At 40.5% G+C, this 15,758-nt stretch overlaps 1 protein-coding gene and 1 pseudogene across 2 annotated transcripts in view; one reads left to right on the forward strand and one right to left on the reverse strand.

Moving 5' to 3' along the window:
* The window catches only part of PRKG1 (protein kinase cGMP-dependent 1), a 1,253,946-nt gene that overhangs the window by 279,567 nt on the left and 958,621 nt on the right, over positions 1-15,758 (forward strand). The window lies entirely within an intron of this gene.
* Positions 2,869-3,028, reverse strand: LOC118013025 (annotated as a pseudogene).

The following is a 15,758-nucleotide window of genomic DNA, read 5'->3' on the forward strand; positions in this document are numbered from 1 at the left end:
CTTGTTATAGCAGTGTGTCTTCTTTCATCCTGTTATGATTTTTTGACAGCTTTACTGAGGTGTGCTTGATACACAAAACCCCACACGAGTCAAAGGCATACAACTTAAAGAGTTTGGGCATCTGCGCATAGTCCCCAAACCATCTGCGTAGTCGAGATAATAGACATGTGTGTTACTACCTCCAGTTTCCTTGTGCGCTTGTGTCTGTGATAAGAACATTTTAGGGAAGATAAGAACGTGAGAGCTACACCATTTCTAAGTGCACCATGTAGTATTGTCTACTGTGGGCATGATCTTGGACGGCAGATCTCTAGAACTTCTTTACCTCACGTAACCGAAGCTTTACACCAATCGAACAACAACTCCAATGTCTCTCTCTCTCTTTTTTTAAGATTTTATTTATTTCAGACAAAGAAGAGAGAAAGCGCTCCAGCAGGGGGGCAGCGGGGAGAGGGACAAGCAGACTCCATGCTGAGCACTGAGCCCAGTATGGGGCTTGATCCCAGGACCCCGAGATTATGACTTGAACCAAAATCAAGAGTTGGACCCTTAACTGACTAAGCCACCCAGGTGCCCCACAACTCCAGTGTGTCTTAAGTGAGGGAAAGCATTTTTGACTGCTTTATGGATATCCATGAACCTATCTCTTCTGCCTTTTGCAATGTATTTCCCACAGTGTCAAACGCATGGCAGACGACAAGTCAACATTTGTTTTATAGAATTAGTTATAGCAGTTGGGGGAGTGGGGACAGCTTTGCATTGCCTGCTTTTCATGCTTCAATATAGAGTTATGTTCCATTTCTCTCTAAGGCAAATGAGACACCTCTTTCATTATTTGGCAGACATGTCTGCACATTGCTTCTTCACCCTGGTATAATCGAGCCTTGGCAGGAAGTGTAGATTGCTTTGTCTCTACCAGGTGTTGATCCTCTTAAAAGCATTTTAGCAGCTATGAACTTTTTATGGGTATGGCTTGACCTACAAGAGGGAATACCACTTGGAAAGATGTGTGTGATTCATTTCCATTTGGATGGACGAGCTCATTGCATCTGCCAAGCACCCGGTTGGTGGGCAGCATTCCTTTATATTTGTGTGCTTTAAATCTAAAATTTTTAATCCAGGTGATTAAGGATCCTTATATTAGGGGTGATTTATGAGTAATTAAGTAGGGTCCAACTTCTATGAAGAAATCTGTAGGAACACAAAAGGAATGAAAATACTACTATTTTCTTATATGTAAGCTAAAAGGCTTTTTCCCCCCATAAAGTTCTTAGGAACCCAGTTTTTGGCAGTAGATAACATATTAATTAATACCCTCCAGAAAATGTGCACATATAATTCTGTTAAGAATCCACCACTGGCTCTTAAATAACTGGAATGATTATTCAGGATGTGTTTGTTTGGTTCACAAATGAAAACGCTTCTCCCAGATCTTGAGCTAATCAATTACCAGAAGCTGGAAGTTCTCTCTAGTCCTTCTAGGTATTGGTGAGGAACATGAGAAATTGATGTAATCACAGTTCACTGCTACTACTCATAGATGAAGACTCAGGCAAATAATTGAAATATTACATATATACGTTGATAGCTTAATTTGTGTGTGTGTGTGTGTGTGTGTGTATACACACAGGGGAATGTGTGTTTTCTCTTTTGAGGAAAATCCCGGTATGTCAGATCGGGCTGTCATTTTGGTACCTGGAACCCATGGACAACAGAAACAGGAAGGAGGGCTCTGTGTGTGGCATTTGTCGTCTCGGAGACTAAGAACTGTGTCTTCAGATGATGATACTTTTGGTGTACTGAATAAGTTTGATTGATTTTAGCAATGTTTTTATTCTAACTATACACCGACACATAGAGAAATGTCTACCAGATACACAATGCTGTCTTTTAAACACATGTATAAAAATTATACTTCTTTAGGGGCGCCTGGGTGGCTCAGTCAGTTAAGTGTCTGCCTTCGGCTCAGGTCATGATCCCGGGGTCCTGGGACTGAGTCCCGTGTCAGGCTCTCTGCTCAGTGGGGAACCTGCTTCTCTTCCCCCCCTGCTTGTACTCTCTCTCAAATAAATAAATAAAAATCTTTTAAAAATCATGCTTCTTTAGGAGTGCCTGGGTGGCTCAGTCGGTTAAGCATCTGCCTTCGGCTCAGGTCATGATCCCAGGGTCCTGGGATTGAGCCCCGTGTTGGGCTCTCTGCTCAGTGGGGAGCCTGCTGCTCTCTCCCCCCTGCTTGTGCTCTATTTCTCTGAGACAAATAAATAAATAAAAATCTTTAAAATAAATATGCTTCTTTAAATGATGTGTAAAAAGTCCTATTACAGGACTAGAAAAAGTATTTTGTAAACGATATTAAATTGCCTAGAAACAAATCAACTTTATCTATATATTTGAATGCAGGCACTTTTCAGTGATTACAGTGATGATAAAGCAAAAGAGAAATCATGACAAAATTCATAAAGTTCTTTCCTTTCCATAAAATGATGGCAGTTTAGTTTCCTACCCTTTCAACTCCTGACGTGGCTGTGTGTCCTGCTCACTTCCACATTGCTCAACAGCTGGGAATTTTGAAACAGACCTGAGTTTAAATCTATCTGACCTCCTTTTTTTTTTTTTTTTAAATATTTTATTTATTTATTTGACAGAGACAGAGACAGCGAGAGCAGGAACACAAGCAGGGGGAGTGGGAGAGGGAGAAGCAGGCTTCCTGCTGAGCCGGAAGCCCGATGTGGGACTCGATCCCAGGACCCTGGGATCATGACCTGAGCCGAAGGCAGTCGCTTAACCAACTGAGCCATCCAGGCGCCCATCTATCTGACCTCTTATTAGCTACTTTATAGTGAACATTTATGAATTGCAGGTTCTTTATCTTTTAAATGGGATTTAAAAAGGCGCTGTCATTTTCTCTTGAAGGCTCAAGAGGAAGCATATTGAAGGTCCTGGGGTAGTATCTAGAATAGTTTTCAATTAGCAATAATCGCGCCTCGGATAAACCTTGTTGGCTACGATACTGCCGCTGTGCAAAGCTGGTAGTATCTAGAATAAAGGAGAAGCTCAAAGCTGGAAGCTGTTACTGGGTGGGTTGGAAGCAGCAGAAAGCAGAGGATGATGACTTTGATGACGTGAAAGAGGATCTGGCAAGAGGTGAGCGATGCGTGATTATCAAGTCAACCCACCGGTGAGACCCATTCATGGCTAAATCACTGGCAAGGACTTTGGCTGCCCCTCTATACCAGTTTGGTGGATTTCACTTTCAAAATATGGTTGCTTTTAGGTTTCTCATCCATCAGAGAATTAGAGATGTCAACATTAATGTGGGAAAGCAGAAGAATGATAGGTATCACGAACGTTTTCTCTTTTAGGTTCATGGAAGGAACGGCACTGTATTGCTGATGGGGAAAAAGACCAAACACGCCAATCATATCTGAAATTAATTTACCTTTCCAGACCACCATTTTCTGGAAAGAAAGAACTATTTCGCTAAATGCTCCCAGTGGTTAAGGGACCCTAGATCAGGAGCAGTTTCATTTCTTGTGAATCTCGTATGCTGATGAGGTTCAAGTGAAGCCGTTTTACAAGGTTTGCTTTATTAGATTATCAAATTTCCCTTCCCTGGGCTTAATTTGGGATGGGAAATAGGACTCATCTTTTTTTTTTTCCCCCTTTAGACCTCTATTTCTACCACAGGGTGTCCAGTGTGATTTTGAGATCAAAGAGTTTTATTTAACCTCTGCATCGGATCTTACATATTTCATTCATCCCCAAGCCAGTTATGTACAAATTCTACTTCCTGAACTGATCAGCGAGTCTCAGAGAAGTCCAGATTATTCAGAGAAGAGAACTTTCTTTCTTTCTTTCTTTTTTTTTTTTTTTTAAGATTTATTTATTTATTTTAGAGAGACAGATTGTAGCAGCAGTGGGGAGGGGCACAGGGAGAGGTAGAGAATCTCTAGCAGACTCCCCACTAAGCACAGAGCCGGACAGGGACTTGATCCCAGGGCCCTGAGATCATGACCCGATCTGAAACCAAAAGTCAGACGCTATATTGTACGTCGTATTCACTTTGGAGCATTCAAAACCATTGCTTCCTTCCACTCCTTATCCTCAGAGAGCTGTGGAGGTGGCCCAGGACATAGACATCCCCATTAAGGGGGCAAACTTTAGAGCTTTGCATACCTTTAATCTTTGTAAATGCAAAATGTGTTTTGTCAAGGGGACTTAAGATTTCATACTATTATGCATCGAAACATTTGAGGCTGTTTTCCTTCTCAAAAGGACTCTATGGTATCAACGGTTACATACTGTTTCTGGGTTGCAAATCAAACAGCTCGGCAGAAAAGTTCTGGCATGTTTTTGAAAAGGGCAGCACAAACTGATTATTATGAATTAATCTAATAGTTCGTACTCATGAACCTGCAATGTTTCAACCCATAGGCAGTTATAAATAGGAGCTAGGTAAGATCAAAACTGCGCATTATGTGTACCACATTCAAGAACTGAGTATTTGAGTTTACAGAGACCATTCAAAGATATTCTGTGGTTGAAGCACTGACTAATTCCTCCAAGTGCTTCTCTTGACTTAGGGTAAGTTACTTTTATAAGTATACTAACATAATTTTCCTTGGAAAGTTTACCTGTTTTTGTTTTTAGTACACCTATAATATATTCTAATGTGTATGTCTCAGTTATAATGGTATCCAGTATGTATATTTTTGCAAGGTATTGTGCCAAAAAGTTGATTTTTGCATAAATGATTAGTAATAAGGGGGGGGTGCTCATTGAGCTGCAGACTAAGAACTCTCAGTCTGGTCCACACCTTCATAGGGAGTACAGATCTATTCAACTTCTCCAACAGGCAGTTCAGGAAGAGGAAATGAACCAATCTAAGGAATTGATTTGGTAATCATAGATTCCTAAAACAATAACAACACCATACATAGCAGTGGAAAGCTATGTAATGCAAAATTCATTAATGCAGTGCCTTCCCCTAGGGGTTTTGGATTTACAGTTAATCGAGCTAAAGTACCTGACTGGCCCTAGGAGAAAGTAGCTTGTATTCTCAATGATTTTAGTTATTTTATAAAGAAAATAACTGATTCATTATTTATTTCTTTAGACTGAAAGTATCATTAAAGATGTGACATGGATGAATAGCTGGAGTTCTCACTGAAACCTGATATTTATTACCTGAGGGATGGGAAACACTCAAACTATAGACTGATGGCACATTCTTCAGCTCAGATTAATAATATAGCAGATATTTGGATTCTGTTCCTTTGATGGACTGAGAGAAAAGTAATTCAGGATAGAATTCCCCAAATAACACTGATGGGGTTAGTGGAAGTTAGAGTAATTTCAGTTTCCACAACCACACATAAGTGACGAATTTAAAATAAGAACATGATAAAGTAGTTTTTTTTCAATAACGTAGTAACCTTCCACCATGTCTAAGTGGTTTGTGTTCAATTAAATCGATATTGAGTGCCAAGGATAAGCAATGGTGATAATTCATATAACCATGTAGATTTTTAAAATAGAAATAATTAGTGGAATTCAATATTTTTTTTTGACTGGGAAAGAGTTAAAAATTACCTAATTCATGCACTTCCCTTGGAAAGTAAATATTTTACTTCCTAGGTTTAAGTGATTGAGTTCATGGCTCGTCCTTTTATATCAAGAGAGAAACCACATTGAAAAACACAAACTTATAGTAGAACACAAGGACATGTGTAGTCTCAGGATCTCTCAGATGCTTTCAGCTGTAAGTAACAGAAAACCTCAGTCTCAAATTGTGCCAAATTGGCTAACACAAGGACATTTATTATGTCACACAGGGATTTCTCAGGTAGGCTGTACCCCGAGTGTGGTATGACAGTGTCCCTGAAGTTCTCTGATTTGAATTTGGTCTCCACAAAGTGTTGGTTTCCTGCTCAGCTTGACAGCGAGATGGCGGCTGTGCCCCAAGACCCGGATGTTCAGAGGAGGCTGTGAGACCATTTTTTAGGTTTCTTTCCCAGGTGCTTCTTAGCAAAGGCACTCTCATTTTTTTGGTTGGGCCACATGCCAGGCTTGTGGAATTATCATGATTGCTGTAGAGGGGTCCCAACCATCTTTGGAGCTGGGAATTCGAATCCACTTCCCCAGAGTCATGTGGTGTAAGCTGGTCAACTAAATAAAACTGGGGGTTCTTCTGAAAGGAAGAAAGGGAGAATTGGATGTTGTGTAGGTAGTCATCAGTCATTTTGCAGGCAAGGAATTAGTGGCCCAGAGAAGACTTAGACTGTGCAAAGTTACAAACTTAGAGCCATTTTGTCCAGTATTATTGTCCACATTATTTATAAAGTTTTCCCAGTGCCCCCTTCCCCCCAAAAAAAACCTCAGCCATTCTGTCATATTTGCACTTGCAAAAGTAGAGAAACTTTATCTGAGTTTCTGAGGGTGAATGAAAGCTGAAACACCAAGCCACTTCCATTTTATGCTTCCTAAAGAAGGACATGTCTGATCTTCCCATGAGCCCACCACAGACCACGCCTTCTTACAACTTTTCACAGAAGAGTTTTTATTGTATGATTACTTGATTATACATTGTTCTTTTTACTAAATACTAGGAGGGACAGTGTTCTGTTCTTGGTACATAAACTGACAACAAAAGAACGAATGAATAAATCCTGAGATCTTTCAATCCCATAATCATGAAATACATTTAAGCACTGTTGTGTGGTCCCATGTGCATAAACTGTTGTACTTCTAGGTAATGTGTAGACATGGTCCACATCCTGAAAGAGTGAGATCGATGAAACATATAACAGACATGTAAAAATAACAGTATGAGACTATCTGTATCATATGCCAGTGACATCACAGATGGTGAATGCCTCAAAGTTCAAGAGAGTCTAATGAAGAGTGCTATGGTGTTTCAAGACCCCATGGAAGGGGCAGAATCTGGGCTGGGAATTGAAAGAAAGGAGGGACATCAACAAGTGGAAAGGAGGGACTCCAATCCAGGAAGATGAACCAAGAGAGGAGAAAGCTTAGATTTATTTTAGGAGCACAGGATAGATCTGTTTGGTGAAGGTGTTTTGTCACTGGGAATTAGAAAGAGGTGCCGTCAAGGAACCGGGAAGCGAGGGGGACCGTGGCGATCCTTCAGTCTCAGCTAAGCCATCAAACTACTTGGGAAGCTTTCAGAGTAGGATTTTGATGCAAAGGAACCAAAATGTACAAAGATTAATTTGTAGGATGTGTACCTGTGTGGGATGGAACATGAGGGAGAAAAAGTAGTGAACAGGTAAAGTTGCCCAAGTGTAAATAAAGGTACAGAAAAATAAGAAGCAAGAAATGGGTATGAAGGGATAGATGAGGCAAATTTTGAGGAAGTAAGATGGGATGAAATAGCTGGATCCAGGGGCTAAGCTGGCCCCAAGCAAAGCTCCTCAGTGCTGAGCCTTGAAAACTGATGGGATCATTGAATGAAATAAGGGAGTCCAGAGGAGAGTTCTTTTTTTCAGAGAAGAGGGTGGTCTGGGTCTGCAGCCAGTCGGGCACTTAGGGATGCCCATCAGGCAGCCAGAGATGTGCAAATCAACTTCAAAATTAGCACAGCTGGTGCTATAGACTAGAGAGAAGGTGACTTACAGGTAAAAGCCAAAATCACAGGAGAGGCAGAGATTAGCCACACTTAGCAGAATGCCTAGCACAGATGTATCTCAATGCACATTTGTTGAATTGAAACGAAACTATTAACCAGAGTGCTTTGAGTTGGCAGCGACAGAAACCCATCAGATACTGACTGAAAGGCTGAATTTATGGACTGAATTTCGTGTGACAGAATAATCCAGAGACAGGGCTGGCTTTAGGCATGACTGGATCGATGTGTTTCCATGGTTAGGGATTTTTCTCTCTCTCTTTCAACTCTGCTCTGTTCTGTGTTAGCTCTTTTTCTCAGGTGGGCTCTTAGATTTTATGGCACATTCTACCAGCATAGACCCTCCCGCAGAAAGAGAGCACCTCTCTTCTACCAAGTCCTGGGTAAGCACCAGAATTCACTCTTCCTGGAAAAGCTGGGAATATTCCATCATCCCTGGATCCACCACGGTGATTTGATGAACCAGGCCCATCCTTAGAATCATGGGTGGTGTGATGTCCATCAAAATACACTTAAACTAAACCTACAGGGGGGTAAGGATGCAGACACATGTAAAGAAAAATCACGCTTCCTTTGCCAGAAGAGAAGAGTAAGGATGCTGGGCAGGTAAATAGGACATGGGTCCACCACAGGACTTAGGCCTAAATCCTGTAGTGAAGACTGAAGCCCGGTCCTCGAGTACGCACATGTCCAGGACAGGAGGAAGGTGGGCAGAGAAGGAGGAATGGATGAATCCGCAGGGGAGGCTGAGCAATGAACTTGAAGCGCAGGTGGGAGCTCATCATGTGCGCTTCCTGATGCACGGCTTCGGTTACAGGGCTTCTAGGGACACGGCTCCAGATGGCATATTCCATTGGCTGACACATCCGTGCAGGCTCTTCTCGGTAATTTAGAAATACGGCAAGACATTCCCAAGTCCAGAGGCTGTAGTGAAAATGCTACTGCTAACATTCTTACATCTTTTGTTACCAGATTTAACGCATGTGACTCAGACATTTTAAGATGAAAGAACAGCCCACATAAATGATTTACAGTCTGGCTTTTGTGGTTCAGGGTTTTTACTGAGGTTTTCAAAAGAAAGAAGGTAGAGGACAGATGTCAGTCCCTAATGACTTCAAGCTTCAGTTTCTCTCTTGTCCTTTCTATCTGTTAGGGCCCCTCCAGTCGCCGTGTCACTTCATTCGGGCAGCAAGCTGCCCTTGCTCAATTGTCCCTTCGGCCTCCACCTTCTGAAGTGCATTTTGCCTCCTCCCTCGGGCAGGTGTAAGGCCTGCCATTGCTGAGTCAGCAAGGGGTGGGGACAACGCTCCTGCTTGGTGACCAGTGTGGCCACCGTCAGAGACGCTCTGTCCTCTCATTAGAATTCTCAGATCCTTCCTGGCACGTAGTAAATGCTCAGCAAATGCACATTATCATGATTACTGTTATTATTAGGAATATTATAAAAAAGCTCTGTCCAGTTGGCAAATGCCACCAATTGGCATATTACTCTGTATAGGAACTCTCCCCTTTTGTGATTTTTACTTCTGTCTGTGAAACGTATCTCACACCCCAAGAGAGGGTTCTTCCCTTCGGTGTAAGCCAGGTCACTATTTCTTGAACCGAACCTTACATTTCACACCTATTTGCTTTTGGACTCCTCTTTCTTGCTTCTGCTTTTAGTGATTTCCATGTTCCTTGGGTTGATTACACATTTCATCATTTTTAGGGCCCTAGTTCCTGCCCCCCTGGCTTATATGTTTGGCTTATTTTTTATACACACCCACATAGCGAGACAGCATGAAAACTGAAAAACCTACAATAGAATATATGTCTGGTTGTTAGCGTGTCTCTACATACACACACGCATGCACGCACACACACGTGCGTGCATCTGTGCCACCACGAGCTCTTACGGAAAGCCGTAATGACATGGATGCTGCGTGCACGTCGCTTGTTACCAGGAATAGCCATGTAGCAGATAGAGCTCAAGGATGTGGTTTTTTTCTTGAAGCACGAACTGTGATTGTCATCATTTACTGTGTCCTTACCATGTGCTGAGGACCGCGCTAAGTGATTTGCATACATTATCTTAGCCCGTGTCACCACGACGGTAACCCTGTGGGGGGGGATTTGTCTCTATTTTATAGATGTGGGAGCTGGGGAGCTGAGCCAGGACCCATATGTAGGCGAGTCTGCCTCCAGCGCCTCTGAACAGGCTGCACCTGTCAATCCAGGGCAGCTCCGTGGGAAACAGGTTTATGCTTCTTTATACTCAAAACACTGCAGGAGCCAAATCAAATCAAACCAAACCAAAGCCAATAGCATGGGGACTATAGTTAATAACACTGTATTGCAGATTTGAAAGTTGCAAAGAGAGTCAGTCTTTAGAGTGCTCATCATGAGAAAAGAAACTATGTAACTACGTGTGGAGATGGGTGTTGACCAGACTGATTTGCTGTGATCGTGTCTCAATGCATACAGTTATCAAATCATTATACGGTACACCTGAGACTGACGTAATGTTGTATGTCAATTATCCCTCAATAAAAAAAAAAATAGGGGTGCCTGGGTGGCTCAGTCAGTCAAATATCTCTGACTCTTAATCGCAGCTCAGGTCTTGAAGTCAGGGTGGTGAGTTCAAGCCCTGTATTGGGCTCCATGCTGGGTGTAGAGCCTACTTAAAAAAACAAAAAACAGAACCCAAAAATGAATGAACGAATGAACGAATGAATGAATAAAAGGTACTCCATGGAATAAAAAGCATTTGTTGCATTGCTATCCTGATTTGGAATCGTGATGCTTGGATAATAGGAAATTAATAAACATTTATATGAAGGACTCTGCTGTTCCAAATTACCATTTTCTCCTTGTCAAAAATGAATCAGTCTGTGTTTTTTACTCTCCTGGATGTTTTTTTTTTTTTTTTTTTCATTCTGTACCACAATCTTTTAGATTCTTTTTGTTCTTTTGAGTTATTCTGATACTTTCTGCTAGTCTCTCTGGGAATATGTGTTCTTTGGGATTTATATGTGAATGTGGTAGGTTTCCACAATAGGGTTAATGAGTGGGAAATGCACGAACTTTGAAAGCATGCCCTGCAGAAATGCTTGTGCTAACATGCAGATTGCCCCAATTTTCTGCTGCAATGTCCTTCTCTGCAGGGAGTTGTTACTTTCCAGGGTTGTACCGTAAGAAATCAATTCTGTTCATGGAGATTATTGAGATTAAGAGCAAATACCAACTGCAAAATCAATGTGATATGACTATACTTTTCTGTACAACTACTCACAGTTTTTGATCACCAGTGAAATCCTATGAATTTTTTAAAGAAGGTTTAGGTGAGCCTTAGCCATCAGAAAACTAATTCGGTTTCTTTTGTAAGGGAGAATATTTAGAAAGTAAATTCCAGCAACTTCTGTAGTGTATAAGATGAGAACACTTTGTGTCTGCTTCATATTTGATAAGAACTATGGTGTTCTTTCTTGAAAACTCTGCAGTTTACAAAATATGTCAGAACTCAAACCGGCATATATAAGCGAGATATGGCAAATGTTCCTCAGCAAATTTTCAAGGGATTGGAATATTTCCCAACTCTTTTTGAAGAGAAGAAGTAAAGTATTTTTCTTTTGGACTCCCGGAGGAGGATATTATTAAATACAAATGCAGAGTATTTTGAAATTGCTGAGTGGGCCACTATTTCGATATGCTGCCTGTCTTATCCAAAACTTTGGTATTGTTGTTTTTAATGGATCATCAGCTATCACAGAGAAAGATTAAATTTTTTTTTAAGTTTTAGTAAATTGAAACTTGATGATTTTGGCTTGCAGTACTGCTGGATTCTGAGTATTCCTGGAACCTGAAATCATTATGTGCACTTTTCCAGATTAATTCTGTTTGGGGTATTGCAAAATAATTGCAGGGAAAAAACGCAGTCCTATCCTTTCATCATATTTTATTTTCTGAAAATGGACTCAAGAGTTGATATTTAAGATAATGAATCGACTCTCAGCAGTTACCGTTATAAACAATGTAACTGTTGAAACAAAGCCAGCCTTTACATAACCAAGAAGAATTCCTCAGCACATGTCTCTTGCCACTCCAGCCCCAGCTTATCTCATTTGTGCTGGGTGAAGAGCAGGCTTTGTTTCCTTTGTTTTTGGTCCAGTGAGAAAATATTTCCAGAATAGTTCCTTGATAGCATGGATTGAGTACCCTAACACCGAGTTTCTTTGAATTCTCACCATCCTGTAAAGCCCGGGTTGAAAAAATTAAATGTCGATTGGGCTTGGCAGAGGAAGTCCATGAGTGAAGGTGGGGTTGTTGCAAAACCCATCCCCAGTTTAAAGGGATCGGCCACTACCCAGCACCCAGAACATGTTGGCCTATGGAAATTCAAAGCCCAGTGTCGTCAGAGCATTCTGTTTTTTGGAAAGAAAACAGAAATTTCTTTGTTGTTATTATTTACGAGGAATATCCTGATTTCTATATGCTCTAGACTAATTGGATCTAAAAAATAATGTGTGTGGGAAAAAGATCTGAGAGCCACATGTGACCTGAAGGCCACCTATTTGCGACTTCTCGACTAAAGCATGACACCGTTTGACATCTTTATTGAATAGTATTTACTGAGATGCTGGGTATGTTCTCTGGCACGTCTCCTGATATTTGTTATTAGTCTGATGCCCTACTGGTTCTCTGCTCCTGAATCTTAGCATTTCCCTTAACAATGTCCATTTTATCCCTGATTTGCAGGTGGGAAATCGGATTGGATTAGAAAGAGAGAGTTTGGCACAGTATAAGGCCCACATTTGGGTCCTCAATCTGGTTACTAATCTAGCGTTCATGTCAGAGATCCTATCTTCTTCCTGAGACAGTCTTTTTCTTATATCCCACTTTTAGTCATTTGTTTTCTGCCTAGTTTACTGTTCCTAAAACCCTGCCCGGAAAGCACATCTTTACAGGATTGGGCATTACAATGAAGCTTGTTTAGGGCTTAATGTGCAACCCTTGGTGTCCAGGCCTATCACTTGAGGTCTTCCGTTATCAGAGGGACTTCACTAATGCCAGACTTAATCTTCATTGCGTCATTCTACAATTTCAGTTGCTTTTCAAGACCTCCCTATTTCATTGTGGTAACCCTGATACCAGTAACTTACCTGTCTAGGTCTTTCCTGGGATCTGGGTTGTGGATGCCTGGCTGGATTTGCTCTCTTTAATTATAGCTCTTTCTGCCCCAGTGCTAGATCTGCTAGTTGGGTGTGGTATCTGAGACCCTGCTCTACTTAACCCTTCATGTCTGGCTATTACATCAGGTAAAAACCTTTGGAGAGCCGTGCTTTTGCAACTGATATATCATGAAAAAAAAATAATAAACTAGGGAGGAAGAAAATCTTGCTGTGTGTATGTACTCATGCAGTTCAAGTGCACTTCCTCTTTCTTATCCAAAAGCTACTAGGTATTTGTCTTCTATGAAAAAAAAAAAAAGATTGGGGCACCTGGGTGTCTCAGTCGGTGAAGCATCTACCTTCGGTTCAGGTCATGATTTCAGGGTCCTGGGATCGAGTCCTGTATTGGGCTCCCTGCTCAGCGGGGCGTCTGTTTCTCCCTCTGCCCTCTGCCTGCTGCTCCCCCTGCTTATGCTCTCTCTCTCTCTCTCTGTCAAATACATAAATAAAATCTTTAAAAAAGAAAAAAAAAGATTGATAGTTATTTCATTAGTATAGCCAACTGATACAAGAATTGATTTTTTGACTTCCCTTTGATTCGTGAAAATATAAATGCCGGTACTGGAAGGATATGGTACCAACCTTTTAAAATCCTCTTGTAGATGTAAAAGAAAGGATGTCGGGTTTACTGGAATGATGACGGTATTTCCTGTTAAAATCCCCTTGTAGAGTGTCATGTGTCTTTGGGATTATGTTCACAGAATATGGTAACCCCTGATGTATTATTATTTGTATCAGTGAGCTTGCACAACAGGCTTCAAGGGCTGAGCACTGATAACGGAAATTTCCTTTGAGAATCAGTTTCTAAATTCCAAATTCCAGAAAGTTCAAACTTGTATTTATGTAACCTCCATCGTACTTGTCGCATTGATTCATTTTGTTTTTTGAGAAAAGAAGAATATTATCAGTAACCTATGCTGCCCTTCTTCTGTCTCTCCTCTACCTGTCCGTGTGAGTTTGGGAAAGCTGAACAACAAAGTGCCAAGTAGCTTTGAACCTGGTGGGTCTTAAGAGCGTAAGTAAATCCTCCATTAAAGATACTTGGAAGGTTGGATCCAGTAAGTCGATTGAGTATGCTCCAGGCATTTAAAGTGCAGTGAGATAGAAAACAAATGGCTAATTTGCAACGATGTGGTTGGAACTGGAGGGTGTTATGCTGAGTGAAATAAGTCAATCAGAGAAAGACATGTATCATATGACCTCACTGATACGAGGAATTCTTAATTTCAGGAAACAAACTGAGGGTTCCTGGAGTGGTGGGGGGTGGGAGGGATGGGGTGGCTGGGTGATAGACATTGGGGAGGGTATGTGCTATGGTGAGCGCTGTGAATTGTGCAAAACTGTTGAATCACAGACCTGTACCTCTGAAACAAATAATACATTATATGTTAAAAAAAAAAAAGATAGTAGGAAGGGGAAAATGAAGGGGGGAAAATCAGAGGGGGAGACGAACCATGAGAGACAATGGACTCTGAGAAACAAACTGAGGGTTCTAGAGGGGAGGGAGGTGGGGGGATGGGTTAGCCTGGTGATGGGTATTAAAGAGGGCACGTACTGAATGGGGCACTGGGTGTTATATGCAAACAATGAATCATGGAACACTACATCAAAAACTAATGATGTAATGTATGGTGATTAACATAACATAATAAAATAAAAAAATAAAAAAAAGAAAGCAAATGGCTAGAAAATGTTGGTTATAGGTTGAGTCTTTTCTAGCTCCATTTATTAAGTATCATGTCCTGAGTCAACCTATTTTGGAAGGTAGAGAAGCTCCCATTTTCAACGTGTTCCAGTCTCAAAGAGGAGATGTGAATAAATGTTTAAATGATAATATGTGTATACATGGAAATCAAATGTGATATATATAGTCCCAGAGCATGTGCTGACGTCACAGATGCATGTCTGCTATTCTGTGGCAAACACGTATGTGGTCCTTGCTTGGCTGTGTGTCCTTTATTTTGCTTATCTGTGGAAATCTTTGAGAAGAAGCCATGGCATTTAGGTTTTGCTTCATAGGGAGTTAATGTTTGGTCGCATGGGAATATGGCTTAGGTGGAACTTTGGGATTTTGAGGGAGGGGTGATAATAAGGAAATGTGACTTTTTAAAAAAGAGAACCAGATTTGACATATTTCTTTGAGTAGCATCTTCATATTAACACCTTGGAAACCTTATGTATGTAATCCAGTAGAATTGTGTTTGTTAGGAAACTGTCTTTTAAGACATAAGTATATTTTAAAATTATTTTCAAAGGTAGCAAGCATTAAGCCTTTCAAGGTAAATCTGATCTTCAAAAAGAATAAAAGGTATTGGATGTGAGTGCTGAAAAATAAAGTAGTTATAAAAATAGTAATACAGTTGGTATTTAAAAAAAAAAACAGGCAGGTTTTAGATAATGAGGCTGATTTTCTTACATAACCCGCAGGAGAATTTTGCATATGATTAAAGAATTTCAAATGTATTTTGGCCAATATAATATCAATGAATATGTACAAGTGTTTCCTAAGTGATTTTTTTAAAGGAAAATATTTATTTGGGTAAATAAGGTTTTTTATTTTTCAATTTCTTAGATATATTTCCTAGAGAGTGAAGTAGAAGGGAGGTAGATCTGAGTCAAGACAAAGTAACATGAAAAATAGTGATAAGGTTGCCAGATAAAATACTGGATGCTGAGTTAAATTTGAATTTGAGGTAACAAATTTTTTAGTATAAATTTGTCCCAATAGTTGGATCTACTTATACTAAAAAATTATTTGCTGTTGATCTAAAATTCAAATGTAACTGGGAGACTCATATTTTTATTTGCTGAGTCTGGTGATCTTCAATGCTGACCAGTAGTTGCTTTATTTTATCTTATTTTATTTTATTTTATTTTTTTGTAATAGGCAGGCACGTTTAGAGTAC

Source organism: Mirounga leonina, unplaced genomic scaffold, assembly GCF_011800145.1.
Source record: "Mirounga leonina isolate KUSES-001 unplaced genomic scaffold, KU_Mleo_1.0 Mir_152, whole genome shotgun sequence".
NCBI classification, from domain to species: Eukaryota; Metazoa; Chordata; class Mammalia; order Carnivora; family Phocidae; genus Mirounga; species Mirounga leonina.